The 19,205-nt window shown below is 38.9% G+C and overlaps 1 protein-coding gene across 3 annotated transcripts in view; it reads right to left on the reverse strand.

Annotated features, from left to right (window-relative positions):
* Nucleotides 1–8,666, reverse strand: part of CSDE1 (cold shock domain containing E1) — a 36,879-nt gene extending 28,213 nt beyond the window's left edge. For 2 of the 3 annotated variants that reach the window (XM_027090953.1, XM_027090955.1), the window contains exons 1-2: nucleotides 8,542–8,666; nucleotides 1,418–1,835 (exon numbers count right to left, since the gene is read on the reverse strand). The gene's annotated coding sequence lies outside the window, so the exon portion shown is untranslated. The remainder of the gene's footprint in view (nucleotides 1–1,417; nucleotides 1,836–8,541) is intronic. The other variant, XM_027090956.1, reaches the window with a different exon arrangement.
* Between the last annotated feature and the right edge of the window lie 10,539 nt (nucleotides 8,667–19,205).

The raw sequence follows: 19,205 nt of genomic DNA on the forward strand, positions 1-19,205 counted from the left end.
GTAAGGTCATTACCACAGCCAGGTCCTTAACCTTTAAATAAACTGGAGATAAAGGCCCACTACTTCTTGAAATGGTGATGAAGCTTTTATAAGACAACAACCTAGGAGTGGTCTGTTTTCATTCTCCTCATTTGATCAATGAAGCGTTTTACAAAAGGATTACCACCCAGTTCTTGAAATTCTCTTCCTTGGCATTCCTACCTGGACTACCTATTTCTTTCAACATTCTCTTCTTTGGCACTTCTTCCTTTATTACCTATAAAGTGAAGACTCCTTTCTGAATTCCAAGTCTTTATTTCTGCTGATTTTAGAAACTCTAGAAACTAAAGATTAAAAAGGAACAATTGCCCTTCACAATCTTACCTCCCCCAAACAACCACTGTTTAACATTCCATACTAGAATATTTTCTCAACTTCAGATTACTAATAAAATAGATTTCCACAAATTCCTACCTGAACTTCCCCATTCCTATGAACAAAGATTTCTAACTTGGACAACTGGATAGACTAAATCAATTCCCTCCAGCCTCAACTTCCCATTCAACTAGTCACCAGTCCTATTACTTCTACCATTAAAACACCTAGTGTCTACCTCTTTCTCTCCCTTTACCCTAGCTTTTATCTTCCTTCCACTCTGTCCATTGCTCCTAACAGGTCTTCCCATCCTCAGCCTATTCCTTAAAAGTAGCACCATTTGTCTTTCAAAGATACATTTATGAATATGTAACTTTAAAACCTGAAGCAATAAACTATCTCAGGTTTGAAATACAAAATCCATTAAGCCCTTGCTTATAAACAGCTGACAACTTTCCTGAAAAATAAAGGCAAGTAGAGTGGGCCCTGTAGAACCTGCCTCCAGCAAGCCTCCCTTTCCAGTTATTCTCTCTGACCCACAAAACTGTATTCTCTACTCCCTTCATAACAGACTACTCAACATATACCACGTGCTTTCAGATCTCCCCAAATCTGCTCATTCCGTTACCTCTATACCTCTACCAAAAACTCTTCTCCCTCTTAACAAAGTACAACTCACCTTCAAATGTCCCTTCTCTGTAGGCTTTCTTTACCCAAGGTTACCTCAAAGACTACAAAGGGCACTCCTAACTGAAACCCTAACTTCTTAATAGTACAGAGGGAGTTTTTCTTTCTAAGAGACCAATAAATCAAGAGACCTGCATGTATTAATAAATATAATCTGGGGTGGAAAATCCCAGATTTGGGCATAAATATTGTCATCTAACAAAAGACAACAAGTTAAAATAATCTAGTGTTGATATTTTCAGACTAATAGTTGATAATATAAACTGTTTTCAGAATACCTTTAGAAGCAAACAGATTAAGATTTTAAATTTAACCAAATAATTAGGAAATCTAGAATTATAAACTGATTCTTGCCAATAGGAAACGATAAACCTACCTCGCAGTGATAATCAAATATTGCACTTTCAGTAGTATTTGCTGATTCTTCTTTTTCAGCACACGTTTCAAAGGATGAAAGTTGCTAGTGTTAAAAAAAAAAAAAGAAAAGAAAAGAGAGAGAGAGCGCGCGTGCGAGAGAAAATGACCTATCAAGCTAATAAAGAATACAACTGCTGCTGCACCAGGCAATCTCACAGTACAGCACTGAAGAAAACAAAGACTACTAGCAGCGTTGGGAAGTGCTCTTTCAAAGCTGTTGAGTAGGCACAAACTTCTTGTTTCAGATCAAGTGTTGTGTCTTCAACTTAAGTGTACTCTTCTTTGGTCTTGTTGGTTGTTTCGAGGTTTGTTCCTTGCCTGATCTGAACTTGAAGCAGCAGTTTCAGGTGGTAAAGTCTGTTCTGTTACACTTCATACTAGAGATAAGAATGAAGACATTAAGTATAACTTACATAAAAGAATCAGGGACAGAGGGTAGCTAGAGGGACAAACTCATTTCATTAACTTAGAATCAAGCAAGGCAGAAAACTTGGAAGCACACACACTCAATGTCATTTAAGCAATCTCCCAAGTGCTAATGGATACCTCCTTTGGTACTGTACACTCAAAACCCGAAATTATTCAGTCCTTATTGACACCCCCCCACAAATAAATTCGAAGTTACATAACATAATATTCTATTTAGTATGTGTTTTGTAACTACCTAGCACTGTGTTAGGTACTGTGGAAAACATAAAAGAATTTCCTGCCATCAGGGACTTTACACCCTTGTTGAGAAGAGTTATTTATACATGGAGGGAAAACTAGAATATAGGACAAAATGTCCAAAATTAATTTGCTCAACTAATATCTGGGTATCTACTACATCACATACTATTCTAGAAATACTATTTATTGTTTATGCATCACCATCTGTGCATCAAAGCAACATGGTCAGAGAAGGCTTTTAGTTAAGAGGTAGAATATTTCAGCTTAATTTGGAGAAATGGGCAGATTTTTAAGAAAAAGAAAACAGCTGAGTATTCTAGGCATAAAATATCACATAAATCAAGCCAGAGTATACAACTAAATCCTAAGTCCCTTGAGAGCAGAGACCATGTATAGGATTTTCTATGCCTGACATCAAGGGAGCTTTACTGCATGAGACTGTCACAGCAAGTGTGGCTTGTTTCAGAGGAATCAATAGGCTAGCCTGGCTAGAACAGAGGGCTGGGTTAAAGTGAAATGAGATATATGGTGTGACAGATGCAGTAGAGCCAGATTATGAAGTGTTTCAACTTGATATAACAGGAAACAGAGAGCCTTAGTTCTTGATGAAAGGGTATGAAATCCTGAAATCCTATGAAGGATCACTTAGTGAAGGAAACAGACATCTCATTAGAGCTGTTGCCATAAACAGATGAGGAATGTCTATAGAAGAGAAACAATTAAGATGAGAAGGGAAGAGAAGTGTAATATATGTATAAATAAAATCACAGAATTGTGCTTTGTATTAGCTGTAAAAAATTATTATTTTGCAGTGCCTCAAATGTTAGCTAAAATGGTGCTGTTAACTAAAATGACATATGGGGAAAAGAAAAGGTGGATTTGGTTTTAGATATGCTGAGAGGTGGATAGTATATTTTAAGATAAGAAATAATGACTATAAGGTGAGAGGTCAGACCTGGTGAAACAGAGTAGGAGAGCTCAATATTAATCACACTGATACTTACCAGTAAAATGTCACAAACAAATTATTTAATCACCCTGAGTTTCAGTTTCTCCTATGCAAAATGAAAACTCAGTAACAGCTGATCTGTGGCTATTGGGTATACCTAACATTCCATGACTTTATACAGTAACTTCAAATATCAAATGTTACATTTGTCAAATCTTTCAATTTTATTTGCATCATTCTATTACCCAGACTAGATACTTCTTAGAGCAATGATTCTCAAATCACTTGGGAAGCTTTAAGACATACACATGCCCAGTCCCCACTCAAAGAGTAACTGAACTGGCCTGACATAGGGCCACTTCTGTAATGATCTTTTGATTCCTCCCTCTCCACCTACACACCCAATGTTGCAAGTCTTATCAATATTTCAAGATACCTTGTGTATTCATCTTTTGCCCTAAATGACATCATATTTTAGTCCAGGGGTCTGACACATCTGCTAACTTCCAGTGTCAACCCTTTCCATATTCTGCCACATAACACTACCAGACTGATTTATCTAAAATTCCAATTTCATCTCATTCATCTCATCTCCTTGTCCAAAATCCTCAGTGATTTTTCCAGCACTGTAAATGGAAAGTTCTTAAGCCTGGCTGCAAATCCAACCCACCTGGGACTTGGGGGGAGGGGAAATCAAAGCCTGGATCCCACCTTGAGATTCTAATTTAACTGGGGTTAGGTCCTAGGCATTGGTGTATTTTCTTTCCCACCCTGCCCCCAAGATGTTTCTGACTGCAGCCAGCATTTAACCACCACCATTCAAGGTGTGTCTCTTCTACCTTTACATCTTTACCTTCTTCTGCTCTCCAGTTCTTCTAGATAGGTGCATTTTCCTCCCTAATTCTTAAACGCAACTCTTGGGAGATTCCTGAATTCTAGTCTTTGTGTATACAGGTCTTTCCACAAAGAATACATTTTATCATCTTCAATGTGACAAAAAAAGCCTTTCTCGACCATTCCAGCAGATTTATTACAGTAACTCCCACTGCTGGCATCATGCTTTTTGGTACCAAATCATTTCTGCACTTTACTTACATGTTTATGTACCTTGTTCCTTCAATTATATTTCAGATTGCTGAGAGACAAATTCAAGTTTATTTCTTTATCACAACCCCTGATAGCACTTAACCAGGTACTGCTAAACTTACCACAGCAGAAACTAATACAGCAAAAAGAGTTAATCTATAACAGCAAAAGACACAATTCAAGTTGGTAGACAGTTCCACCAACTTTAAAAAATTTTGTTTGGTGAACTGTATAAAGTCTTAATTATCCAATCAAGAAATAACCTCTTCTTTTAAAAGATACCCATTGGGCATTTTAATAAATTTGCTATCCACTCATGCTAAGATTATTAACATTCATGGGTGGTACTGACCAATTCTTTCGCTTTAATCCTCTGAACCAAAGTGTACCCACTACAACCTCCCCCCGCCGCCTCCAAAGCTAGACGCTTCTTAAGTCACATGAAATACAGAGTACTAATAAAAAAAACTAAGGAACAATTTAAATGTGGATCTGAGAGTCTCCCTGATTACTAAGTAATCAACTCCTTTTCCCTTTGCTCTGTATGGGAACACTACCACCATTAGTTAATTATCAATTATGTCATGTTGTTTTAGAAGTTAATTTTCCTTTACTTGATCTGATAATCCAAACAGTCATGCCCTATTTTACCTGCCTTAAAACTATCATCACCTGTTTTGTTATTTACTGTCTCCTCCACTTCGCTGCTTTACCGCAAAGGCTTAGCTGAAGCCGGGCACAGAGCAGGCACTAAACTAATACACGTTGAACTAATACATTTATATGACATTAATCCATCTAAAATGTTACCACATAACCCAGTTTATCATTTTGACAAATTATACTCAAATTCTGTACAGCATTCACTTGGGAAGAATGTTAAAGAAATGCTAAACCAGTCTATAAAAGTCCCTCCACCTAACCTACTTCTTCAGAGTACTTTCTTTGAGAATAAGAGCAAAGACCCAAATAGGCAGCACGGAACTGAAAAGGTTCTCTACTGTTGATTTATATGACTAACACTCATTCTTGCCTTAACTCCCCAGTTGGTATTTCTTGATGAATTAACCCAAGACAAGTTTAAGTATATCACATTTTTCTCTAACCTGCATAACCGAAGTGCCTAACAGGTTTTAATTCAGTTTTACTTTGGGATCTAAGGAAAATGATAAAAGTTCAGATAATTAACCACCTTAAAACAATTTAAGTCATCAACACATTAAGCGGAAATAAAAGAAAATCAAATTGCTGCAATCATCTTTTTCTATGTTTCCTTTAGTAATAACAATTGTGCTGTTACTAGATATTTAAAATTATACACCCACCCATCACTTAACTTCTTTTACATATACTAATACTTTGAAATAGGACAAATGCCAGTGTGGAAAGAAGCTGAAGAAATGCTCCAGACACAAAAATCAAAGAATAGTGTAGACCAGCACCATCCAACAGAAATACTGTGCAAGCCACATATGTAATTTAAAATTTTCTAGTAATCATATTAACTTGAAAGAAAGGTGAAACTAATTTTAATTAAGTATCTTACTTAACCAAATCCAAATGTCATCAGTTCCCACAGGTAACTGACATGTTTTTAACATCCCTGGAAATCCAATGTTTAGCAGAAATGCAAACAACTAACTGGTTATATATTGGCTGCAGCTGCAAACCAATGGATAGCCTACAGGTTCAACGCGAATAAACTCCCGATCAATTATTTTCAACTACACATTAATATTATACCTCAGCATAAAAGGACAAATAATGCTCAAAAAATAATCTTCCAATACACAATATTCAGTTTAATACCCCTAATAAAAAATGTAGCACAACAGAAACATCTCTAAGAATTCCTCTGGCTTGACAGTATATTTGAACTGGAAAAAAGTTTTGAATTATTTTTTTTAACTAGGTACTCACACATGCAAGCAGAAAACATTCTAATACCAAGACAAAGGAATTTTTAAAAATCTTGATTTGGCAGAAAGCATTTAACAGCAAGAAATGATGGGATTCAAGAAAACAAGTCACCCCCACCACAGCAATTTCACCACTGAAGACATTCCAGCTATTAAATCTTAAGAAATACAGTTGTAATTCTTCTAGCTGTAATTCTTTATCATGAAAAGTCCTACAAGTTACAGCTCTCCATAAGACAGTCTGGGTCAAAATTCTCAAAGTAGTCCCCCTTTGATTTTTGAAAAGACTAAACTAAGAAGGCAAACCAACGCTTCCTATTTATTTAACAAGATCTCAAGATTTTATTTTGTAATGCAGTCCTCAAATTCAACTCCTTAAAAATCTGCGCACACAGCATTTCCATGTTTAAAATACTTTGTCAAAAGTATGGGTCTCACAACAATGTGAATGAACTTAATGCTACTGAACTGTACACTTAAAAAAAAAAGGTTAAAACGGTAAATTCCGTTATGTATATTTTACCACAATTTAAAAGAAAAAATTTTTAAAAATGTTGTAATGGCCCCGCATTGTGTGTCTTTAGATGGAGGGAAGGGAAAACAGGAGTAGGATAAAGCAGAACTACATGTCAGCTTCCACATTCTCATTTTTTATTTGCAGGAATTTACCAGAATTTTCAACCATACTATAAAGGTCATACTTGTTAAGTCAGAACTTATTTACAAAAAAAGAAAACCTATCTTCTGTGCCTCAAATGCTTTACTTTTCAACTCAGCTGCTATAAATACTCATCTCGATGGTAAACATCCAGAGCAGCTGCAAAATCACTCAAACCACTACCATCTCTTTTATTTCGGGCCTATGGCTAAAAGGAAAAAAAAAAAAAACAAGGTTGAAAATTTATCAAGATTTTATGACTCAGGCATATGCCTATTCAAGTATATAACCCCCCTCCTTACCCAAACCAAGAATACCCAATATTGGTTAGTACCAAAAGGGCACAAAGGTATTATACTGCCCCTCAACGTAGTATTTAAAATGCTTCCTTCTATAGACTCGAAAATTACTCAGCGTTTTGATACAGAACAACTTATATTAGCGGGCTATAATTTGGTACCTACATTTTATAGATTGGTAGCTCTGGTCAAGAGCTGCCATTTCATACCATCCTGATAAAAAGCTAAGTCTCCCACAGGAAGGATTTAAAGATTTAACTACCACAGTGCCTTTGGGCGTCCTCCCTCCTCCACCCTGTCTACCAACTGTTTAAGAGGACCACATTCTTGCGCTCATTTTAGGTGCAAAACAAGGAAATTACCTCAAACAACGTTCAGCTTTTGTATTTGCGGATTGAAGGCTGTTTTTAGAGAGGGTTCCCTGCCTCACTTGTCAGGCAAGAGAGGAGCTACTGGGTGTTTCTAAAGGAAAACCTTAAAGCAAAAAGAACCGTAGCACTAAGAGTTCCTACTTATGATACAGCGGATGGTAAGAACCTCTAAAGTGTCTACGACCAGGGCTCTGAAAAACTAATTCTACACAGAATGACGAAGCCATGCCTTTCATTGCACAATATGGGCCGGGCTCTTACACCATAAGAACCAGAGGGGGAGTAAGGAGAACTCCACTGAGTTCTCACCGAGTTCGCCCTAACACCAGGATTAGAAGGGTGAGAGCCATGTGCCTAAGTTTAGGGGCTGGTTCTCTTCCTCAAGAAGCCGAAGGGGAGGACTAGACGGGAAGGTTGGGTGTTGAGACCCAAGATAAACAGCTCTAGGTGAATGGAAGTAAGGATGACAATTCGGCCGCACTACCGTGCCAGATGTGCCGAGGAAAGGTGGTGTCTCTAAGCAGTTAGATGGAGCGGCGTCTCAGTCCATACACAAAGGAAGCGCCATTGCCGCACTGCGCTCTGGTACTCGTAGTCAGATCCAAGCAGGTGATGGCCAAGATACGACAGGGTTCAGAGTCAGGATAGGCCCCTCTCCTATGCCTCCAGCTCTTCCAGTCTCACACAAAGGACCGCGCCACCACTCCCTCGCCCCGCCCGCCGGGACTTGTAGTTCTCGTTCCCCCCACCAAGCCGCAGAGGAAGAAGCAGCCAGACTACAACTCCCAGCAGCCTCCGCGCCCGAGCCCCGCACCCCTGCCTCCATCTTGGCTGCGGTCGGAGCCTCCATTTTCGCTCCCTCCCCCAACTTTAGTCACCACCATCACCACAACGCGCGACCGCCTGGCCTAGACTCTTCGCTTCTGCTCTGCAGCCTGATGTGAGGCCTAGACAGTTGAACGGGAGCCGGGTGGAAAAGCCCGGGGCAGGGACTCAGGGTGAGATCGTCTCTACCCGGAGCTCTAGGAGTGCCCACCCTGCCTCAGAAGTCTCTCCCGTTTGTCTTGGTCTTCTCATCCGCCCTTAACGTGGCTTCTTGCTACCCCTAGTTGGACCCTGAGGTCGTACTCACCCCAACAGCTCAGCGCCCCCTCTCCAGCGCCGCCATAAGCAGCACGGCCCGGTACGTAGGAATAAATCTCGCTTCTCTCGCGAGAGTTGCGGGCTTTGAGCGCGTGCACAGGAAGGGGGGAGCGTACCCTTAGTACGCCTGCGCACGAGGGCTGAGTGACGCCGGCCAGTTCGCTGCGCTTAACCACAACCGAAGTGGTGTCTACGTTCCCTTAGTTCCCCTCCTCCGTGAGCTGCAGGAAGCAATCTCTGTGTTTGCTGACTCCGCTGGGACGCACGGGGCGGGGTGGCGGGTGACTTTCGGCGTCTCTGATCTTTGCAAACCTGAATGTTTTAGGCCCCGAGACCAGGGTAAACCTTGAAGACGAACAATTAGGAGGGCATATCAGGAATGTAATATAAAGGATTTCTCTTTTCCCAGCGATAATCCGGAAGTTCCTCAAACCCCAGTTCCTCTTTATTCACAGTGCAAGCCTTCTTTCTCTTGTCCGCTACCTTAGACTGGACTTTTATTTAATATAGAGTTAGGCTTTAAGCAAGGTAATTTGAATGCCATACGTGAGAACTTTGTTTCCCACAAACTATGTTGCTTGCAACAGACAGACAAGAGTGAGCAAGGTAGCATAATCATTAAAAAACAAACTCCTTCAACTGACCTTTTTAGTTAACAGAAGATCTACATAGTGTATCAGGTAATCAGAGGGGTGAATCAGTAACCAAAAGGTTGAAATCAGGGCAAATGGATGACTCATCCCACAGGGAAAGAGGGAAGGAGGAAAATGGTTAATTCTGGCCCCAGAAAAGTTCAATGAATTATACCTTGCCAAACGATAGAGCAGTCCCCTCTGGTGAGAGGAATGCTCTTTCACAGATTCTGTGGCGCTCTCACTTGACAATATTGGATAAAAAATGACCAGTCAACGCTCCTGAGAACTCTCCCACCACTTTATTTTCCCCTTCAACACTTATTTGTCTGGCATCTTGTATGCGTCGTCACTGGGGTGTGTACTATAGTAAAGATAAACGGTCATGGTTCTGTCCTCAAGGAACTTTCAGTCTAGCATCATTCAATAATCACAAAACCAAAATCTGAACATACACATTGAAATAACTGCAATGAAGGAAAGGTGCACAGCTCATTTCTGAGCAAATCATCTTGAATTATAAGAGGAGGTAGTATTTTCTGATGTTCAAAGATTTTTCTTTCCACCTTTGTTGCTATTGGTCTAATCCCATACCACCTCCAAGCTGCCTCTTCTTTTTGATGCCTTCCCACGCTTTCCCAGGCACAGATATTTGCTTCATTTTCAGCGCTTTCATAGCTCACTCTATTGTAATTATTAGTTTATACTAGCTAGTGATTCTTTAGGACAGGGCCTGTGACATTCATCTTTGCATCGCTCTTTCCTGACAGTGCCTGGCATAGACAACCCTCAAAAGCTTGTTGAATGAATAGCACTGAACAACAATGTAAGAAGTTGTTAGAAAGTGGAGTGTTCTGTTGGGAAGTATGGAATGTAAATATGTCAACCTAGCTGTTTTGTTTCCTCTGTCCAAATCTTAAATTAAGATTTCTCCTCCCCAGCAATAGATCTCGTTTGGATATTTCTAATCTAGTGTTACAGAGAAACTGCCCTGGGCTCTTGCACTAGAAATAAGGTCATGTGAAGCTGGGCTAAAAGTAGAATTAGGTCTAAGAGCACACATTCTCAAATATCACAGCAATGGGAAATGTAAAAAATAATAGTCTCACTAAAATCTATAAATACAAGTCCTATTAATAAGAATAAAGTCTCAATTTCTACCATCATACATAGCTTCTGAAGACCTTCTTAAACCATGTAACTGTTTTATCATCCTCATTCTATGTCTCAATTGCCTTTAAATTCCTCCTTGGTCCATTAGTATCAAATTACACTTAACACAAAATGCAAATGTGTATCAATCCAGAAGCATACATTTTAGCTTCCAATGCATTAAAGTAAAAGATGGAGTAATTCACTAGTTTAAATGATTTTGTCTTAAATCATTGATTTAAATCACTAGTTTAAATGATTTAGTCTTTCTACAATTACCACTCGTAGGTTTCATTTTTAGGTAGAGGTAGGTTTCATTCTTAGGAGATCACATTTTAAGGCAATAATATTTTTTCAGAGTAATTTTGAAGTCAAATTAAAAATACCCCAAAATGTAGTTTTATTTTTATGTTTATTTTTTAAACTGAAGTTAATTAAAGCAGAAGCTTGTGAAGTCACTTGGGAAACCATTTCCTATAACAATAGGGTAATCATGGATTTGGGGAAGATATTTACTCCATTAAGGAATAATAATCAGAATTTAAAAGTTGCATATATTTTTGGTTATTTATCATACTAATTTTTCTTTCGAGAAACATAGACAATGAGATTGATTATAGTTGTGGGTTTTTTTTCCTCTACCATTATCAATAAGCACATTTCTCTGGAGTCTATTTGAGAATCAAAAGCAAGCATTCTGGGCTTCCCTGGTGGCGCAGTGGTTAAGAATCCGCCTGCCAATGCAGGGGGAACGGATTTGAGCCCTCGGCCGGGAAGATCCCACATGCCGCGGAGCAACTAAGCCCGTGCACCACAACTGCTGAGCCTGTGCTCTAGAGCCCGTGAGCCACAACTACTGAAGCCCACGTTCCTAGAGCGCGTGCTCCATGAGAGAAGCCACCGCAGTGAGAAGCCTGCATACCACAAGGAAGAGTAGCCCCCGCTTGCTGCAACTAGAGAAAGCCCGTGCACAGCAACGAAGACCCAACGCAGCCAAAATAAATAAAATAAATTTTTAAAAAAGTAAGCATCCTTTATGCATTTATAAGGTTTTCTTGAGCAGCAATGGATGAGATTTTTGTCAGTTGTCTGTGAAATGAGAAAAATTAGATCAATGTAGAGACTTCTTTTAAGTAAGGCTAAATTGATTCAAGATTTAAGGACTGTTTTGTTTTTTTCTTTTTTTTGGCCATGCCATATGGCATGCAGGATCTTAGTTCCTGGACCAGGGATCGAACCTGTGCTCCCTGCAGTGGAAGCACGGAATACTAACCATTGGACCGCCAGGGAAGTCTTTAAGCACCGTTTTTATTCTGACATTATGTCTTTCCTAGTTAGGGAAGTTAATGAGAACTTCCTTTATAAAATTATGGTAATAGTGGGTGGTAAAGGAATCCACATTCAAGATATCAGAACAGGAAAACACAAGTTAGAGCAAAAACTTTCATAAAGAATATTACTTCCAAAAGAATGTAAATAAGATTTAACCCTAGAACCCCACAATCCAAAACTTTTTATTCATTAGCAAGCCCCCAAACAGTTAAAATGATTGTTTAAATGAGAATAATATGTAAGAATAACAATTATGTAATAAAATATTAGAATTTAAATAAAAATAAGGCAGAAGCTTTATATAATGCTTCCCTTTTTTAAAAAAATGAATTTATTTATTTATTTTTGGCTGCATTGGGTCTTCGTTGTTGCACGCGGGCTTTTCTGTAGTTGTGGCGAGTGGGGGGCTACTCTTCATTGTGGTATGCAGGCTTCTCATTGTGGTGGCTTCTCTTGTCGCAGAGCATGGGCTGTAGGCACACAGGCTCAGTAGTTGTGGCTCGCGGGCTCTAGAACACAGGCTCAGTAGTTGTGGCGCACGGGTTTAGTTGCTCCGCGGCATGTGGGACCTTCCCAGACCAGGGCTCGAACCCATGTCTTCTGCAATGGGAGGTGGATTCTTAACCACTGCGCCGCCAGGTAAGCCCTATAATGCTTCCCTTTAAAATGTCAACATTGCACTGAACGGAAGAATTAGGTGGACATGCTAAGCTGCTGCACTAAAAGTAATCACCATAACATTTTAGCTCTGGGAATCAGCCAGAGAGAAGCATGGAGCAAAGCCTATTTCAAACTTAATTAAAAATAAAACCAATTGTATTTAGAATAAAGTCCAAACTCTTTTACAATGATCTATGGTACAAGGCCCTAAATGACCTAGTCTCTGCTAAGTCTAACCCCTGGTTCACTGTGTTTCAATCCACTGCCACCAACATTGCAAATTTTTTCCTACTTCAGAATCCTTGCCTTTACTCTTGCCTCTGCCTGGAATGCTCTTTCCCCAAATCATCAGATATTTGGCACTTTCTTATCACTCAGGTTTCAGCCCAAATGTTACCACCTCACAAAGGTCTTTTCTAAAGTAAAAGTACTCACTATTACCATTGCTCTCCATAACAATATTAGCTTGTTTTATTGTCTTTATAATATGTATTGTTATCCAAAATTAACACATTTATGAATTTAATTTTTCATTGCCCTACTTCCTGAACAATAAAGTAAGCTTCAGTTCTCTGGTTCATCATTGTATCCTCTAAACCTAGGATAGTGACTGAGATAACAGTAAGTACTTAATAAATGTTCATTGAATGAATGAGTTATACTTATTTAATTAAATCTAAGACAGTATTGACTGTGTGATACATCATTATTTATGTACCAGCAAGAAGAAAATGTTGCCATTTTCACTGTGACATAGGGAGTTCCTTGGCGATCCAGTGGTTAGGAGTCCGTGCTTCCATTGCAGGGGGCATGGGTTCCATCACTGGTTGGGGAGCTAAGATTCTGCAAGCCGTGCTGGCGCAGCCAAAAAAAAAAAAAAGCAACACGCTATGACATAATACTTTTATTACTTAGAATTTTATATTTATTAAAAGAGCCCTTTTAAACTAATTTAGACCTAGTTTTTTAAAATTATGTCACACTTGTGTGTATATAAAGCAAAAAAAAAAGCAAAGTAAATTAGTTAAGGTATTCCTAAAACTTCTTTACTAGTCCAACTCTTCTGAATCTCTTTCTTTTTAGTAATAAATTTGAACATGTTTTTATTTTTTATAAAATTTATTTATGGCTGTGTTGGGTCTTTGTTGCTGCGTGCGGGCTTTCTCTAGTTGTGGCGATTGGGGGGTGCGTGGGCAGTGCGTGGGCTTCTCATTGCAGTGGCTTCTCTTGTTGCAGAGCACGGGCTCTAGGTGTGCAGGCTCAGTAGTTGTGGCTCGCGGGTTCTAGAGCGCAGGCTCAGTAGTTGTGGTGCATGGGCTTAGTTGCTCCGTGGCATGTGGGATCTTCCCAGACCAGGGCTCGAACCATTGTCCCCTGCATTGGCAGGCGGATTCTTAACCACTGCGCCACCAGGGAAGTCCCTGAACATATTTTGAAAATGCCATACATCAAGAGGCACCATAAAAAAATAAAAAACCAACAGACTAGGAGAATATATATTTGCAACATATAAAACTGACAATGTATTATCATGAATGTATAGTAAATTAATACATATCAATCGATAAGAAAAAATCAAAGAAAAGGAAAATGGAGGAAAGACTTGAATGTCTATATTAAAAAAATCTCTGTATAGGCAAATAAACATTTGAAATTATGCTCAGCCTCATTAGTAATCAGGGGAATGCATGTTTGTTCTGAGATAATTTTAGGCTTACAAAAGAATTAGAAATACAGCACAGAAAGTTCCCATAAACCCTTCACCCAGTTTTCTATTATGTTAATCTTACCTCACCATAGAACAATTTTCAAAAGTAGGAAATCAACATTGACCCAATAATATTAACTACAAAATTAATTCGGGTTTCACCAGTTTTTTTCTCTAATATCCATTTTCTCTCCTAGAATCAAATCCAGGATCCCATCCTACATTTAATACTATGTGTCCTTAGTTTCCTCTATCCTATGACAGTTCCTCAGCTTTTCCTTGTCTTTCATGACCTAGATGCTTTGGAAAATATTGGTCAGTTATTTTGTAAACCTCCCTTAATTCAGTTTTGTCTGATGTTTCTCTTGATTAGATTGAGGTTATGCATTATTTGGAAGAATGTTACAGAGGTCATGTATTCTTGTCATTGCATTGTATCAGGGCTTATATGATGTTGAAAAGTATTATTAGTGATGTTTACCTAATCAATTGGTCAGTGTTGTCTGCCAGGATTCTTCATGGTAAAATTACTGTTTTTCCCTTTACAATAATTAAATATTGTGGTGGAGATACTTTGAGACCATACTTGATTGAACAGTGTCCTGTCAAAATTCATGTCTACCCAGAACCTCAGAATGTGGCCTTATTTGAAAATAGGATCTTTGCAGATATAATCAAGTTGAAATGAGGTCATACTGGACTAGGGTAAACCCTAATCCAACAATCAGCGTCCTTAGAAGAGGGAAATTTGGACACAGAGACATATAAGGAGAATGCCATGTGAAGACTGAGAAGGCAGAGATTGCAATGATGCATATGGAAGTCAAGGAATGCCAGGAATTGCCGGAAGCTAGAAAAGGGGCATGGAACACATTCTTCCTCAGAACCTCCAGAACCGACCTGCCAACACCATGATTTCAGACCTCCAGCCTCCAGAACTGTGAGAGAATAGATTTCTGTTGTTTTAAGCCATCCAGTTTGTGGTAATTTGTTATGGCAACTCTGGGAAACTGATACAGAGACTATGCAAATATCCTTTTTCTGTTTGAACTTTAGTCCACTTATTTTAGCATGCATTGGTGGATCTTGCTAATAAATCTCTTTTTTGTCTCATAGATGTGCAGGTTTTTCCACACAGAAGTATTCTTGGGCCACCAAGAATACTGGTAATGCAGAATTTCCTGAGTGTTTCATTGTTGTCTCCAGGATTTTATTCCACGCTGCCAAAAGCCACTGTGGTAGGCAGAATTTTAAGATGATCACCAAGATTCCTATCACCTGGTACACTTGCCGTGTATAATTCCTTCCTCTTGAGCATGGGCTGGGCTTGTAGATCTTAGAGGATATCACTTATATCTCGTCAATGGCAAAAGGGATCACTGCAGATATAATTAAGATATCTAATCAGTCGGGTTAATCAAGAGGGAGCTTATTCTGTGTGGGCCTAACCTAATCAGGTGAGCTCTCTCTCTCTCTTTCTCTGTCTCTCTCTCTCTGTCTCTCTCTGTCTTTTTCTCTCTTCTTCTTCCCCCTCAGTGGCTGGAGACTTTATCTTGGCCATACCGGCAGCATGTGGGATCCTAGCTCCCCGACCAGGGATCGAACCTGTGACCCCTGCATTGGGAGCACAGAGTCTTAACCATTGGACCACCAGGGAAGTCCCCAGATGAGCTCTTAAAAGGGAGTCTAGAGGTAGAACGCAAGGGAAGTCAGAGATGATCTCCTGTGAGTTCTATACCTGCAAGGAAATGAATTTTGCCAGCAACCACGTGAGTATGGGAGAGGGCCCAGAGCCTTAGACGAGATGCTAGCCTCGGATGATACCTTGACTTCAGCCTTGTGAGATCCTGAGAAAACCCAGCTGAGCCCTGCCTGGACCTGTGACTTACAGAACTGTAAGATATTAAATAGGTGTTGCTTTAAACTGCTAAATTTGTGGTGATTTGTTACATAGCAATAGAAAATGAATACAGCCATACTCCAAATTCTTATGCTGGCACTCCTGATTTTACAGTAAGTGCTAATGGAAAGTTCACAGAAAACAGCTAAACCCCCATTCCTTTCTCAAATTGTCCTTAGTTTGTTGACTGAAATATCAAGAACTTGACTTTATCCAGTCACACCACCAGGAATGCAAACCAATTTTCTTATGCTTAGAATCAACTAGATGACAACCCCTACATGTATAAGACATATCTCAATTTCAGAGACATTAAAGTATGAAATAAAAATGAATCTTAGGATCAATAACATACAGAAATCCATTTCTAGGAGGCTAGACGAAATGTTGAGTGAATTGTAGTTCATCGAAGCTCTGAAGGTTCCACTTTCTCTTAGGCATTCTTGGAGAGTGACAAAAGAAAAAGCATCATCTGCTTTCCACTATGAATATTAGTGGATAATAGTCCTTAATTCACTTTGAAAGTTGCCATGAGACAACTGCAAGTGAAATAACTGCAGAATACGAAATACAACTGCTTATAGTGAAACGTGTCTAATATCAATGAGGTAGATGGAGGAAGAATTAAAAATTAGGAGTCAGATATTAGCAAGGATTTTTTTAAAAAATGTATAATTTTATTATTTTATATGTATGTATCTCTTAACAATATACTGTAGTCACATGATGAAATCTAGTACATCAATGAAAATGAATGACAACTATATACAACACAATGAATCTTAGAAACAAAATGAAGAGTGAAAAAAATCAAATCCCCATAGACTACTATACAGTCTAATACCACTTTCATAGAGCTCAAAAAGGAGCAAAACTAAAAAATGTCACTTTAGTGTTATACACATATTTTAGGTCTTTTCTCATGTGATAAAACTATTAAAAAGAGGGAGCAGAGGGGTAGAGACAGGAGAGGAGCACAAATAAATAAATGTAACATATGGGTAATGTTCTATTTTTTAAATTAGGTGATGAATTATTATGCTTGATAATTTGCATGTCACATCTTTTTATGTCAAAAATTACATTAAAACATAAGGGCAAAATTATGCATAATGTGTTGACAAAATTTATATTTGCATTGTTGCTTTTTAAACTATGCTTATTTTATCAGTCAGTGTTCTTAATTATAGTCAATTCAGGTTAATTTTAACAAAAAGTGATTTTATTAAAAGCTAATAATCCTCAGGTAATCCTCAGGATCTCTGGATAGCCAGAAAACCAGAATTAGAGGCTATACAACCTCTATAATCACTTCAGATAATTGCTTCAGTGAAGACCCCACTGTGTCCACTGGGGCAGAGACACTGCAGCTTACACCATTGACTTTGCTGACACTGGATACTGAATGTTGTCAGTACAGCCACTTGCTGCTCCTTCTGTGGAGGTGGATGTAGTAGCCAGTGTTGTAGTCACTGCCTTTATTCAAAGAATTCAGCATAGTTCCCTGCTTCTTTGTATCACTAACTTTTAAGGCAGAGGTATCTTCACTGGCTGCAAAGTGGCTGGGAAAACATCTGACACTTTCAAATTTTTTAGGAGGGAGGAAGGCTCTGCCTCATTAGGTGATGGGTTCCCTAACTACAGTATAGGAGTTAGGATAATGGGCAGCCTAAAAAGAAATGTCAGATGTCTTCCGCAGCCCACTCCTTGGCCACTCAACACCAACACACTCCTTTGGCTAATGCTTACACTTGTTAAAAGCTATTCAGTGTAAGAGGACTTGTGTCAGACATTGTTAGCTGCTTTACCAATACTGTTTCCTCTTTGCTAATAGAATACTGATTTTATTTGTGGCAGCTATGTCCCCAGCCTCCTTTGCTGCTAGAAGTGACCATGTAACAAGTCAGGCAAATGACAAAGGGAAGTCTGTCTGGATTTCTGGGAAAGCGTTGCTTTTCCTCATAAAAGAGAATACATATAGCTGGCATACGACATTTCCCTTTTTTTTTCTGCCTTCAAACATGGACATGACTTCTGGCAGAGCAGCAACCTTCTTGCAACAAGAAAATTGCGTGGAGCCTGAAAAACAACATGCTAAGGAGACAGATTTGAAAGACAGAACTGCACCCTTTCCTGTATGTATCAACAGTAAGGATTGTTAAGCACTGATTAAGCATTGTTCTTTTTTTTTTTTTTTTTTTTTTTTTGTGGTACGCGGGCCTCTCACGGTTGTGGCCTCTTCCATTGTGGAGCACAGGCTCCGGATGTGCAGGCTCAGCGGCCATGGCTCACGAGCCTAGCCGCTCCGCGGCATGTGGGATCTTCCTGGACCGGGGCACGAACCTGTGTCCCCTGCATCGGCAGGCGGACTCTCAACCACTGCGTCACCAGGGAAGCCCTAAGCATTGCTCTTTTCAGTTGCACGCACATACTCTCAGCTACACCACTCTAAAAAACAGATGACAATTATGTCTCATTCCTTAAGACTCCATTTATTAAATTCATGATATTTTCTAATATGGGCTGTGGTGTATCTTTTGCACCATTAATAAAATAGATTTTCCTCTCAAGAACCACTTGAACTCTGAATAGTATTTGGCATTTAAGGGAATCTTAACTTAATGGTTAAGAATATGTTTAAGTCTGGGTTTGAATCTTGGTTTCAGTTTGGAATAATAACAACCTCCTCGTGCCTGAGTATCTGTAAAATGAGGTACAGTTGAAATGGAGATTATATAATAACTAGAAAGCACTAAGCTTTCTAGTTCTACTCATTTTGTCTCTATTGGATTCTCAAGTTGTAAATAGTCCCTCCTCTGTACTCTATACATCCTTATATTGGATTTATCACATTGTTTGCCTCTTTTACCAGATTTTTCTTCAAAAACACTGTCAACGCCTCCCCCGCTTTTTAAAATTCGTAACTCCAAATCAAGTGCCTAACATAGTAAACTAGACAGTCTCAAACTAGTGTCCTTAGAAGTTATCTGGGATGATTATTAAAATACAAATTCCTAGATTCCATCCCCAAAGTTCTATTGTAGTAGGTCAGTGAACCACATTTTGAGGAACACTGAAATAGATCTTCAATGTTTGAATCAAATTATGCATAAGGTATTAATATAAGGTAATAAAGGTAGGTATCAATAATATTTACGCATTTTTCCAAGATACTTCCAAACAGTTTTAATTTTATACTTTGACTTGTAATCATGCAACTTATGATTTCTAACCATGAGGAAACCTCTAAAACCTTTCAGAAACAACTA

This window comes from Aethalodelphis obliquidens, unplaced genomic scaffold (assembly GCF_003676395.1).
Source record: "Aethalodelphis obliquidens isolate GAN/ISIS:26980383/991018 unplaced genomic scaffold, ASM367639v1 scaffold70, whole genome shotgun sequence".
Taxonomy (NCBI): domain Eukaryota; kingdom Metazoa; phylum Chordata; class Mammalia; order Artiodactyla; family Delphinidae; genus Aethalodelphis; species Aethalodelphis obliquidens.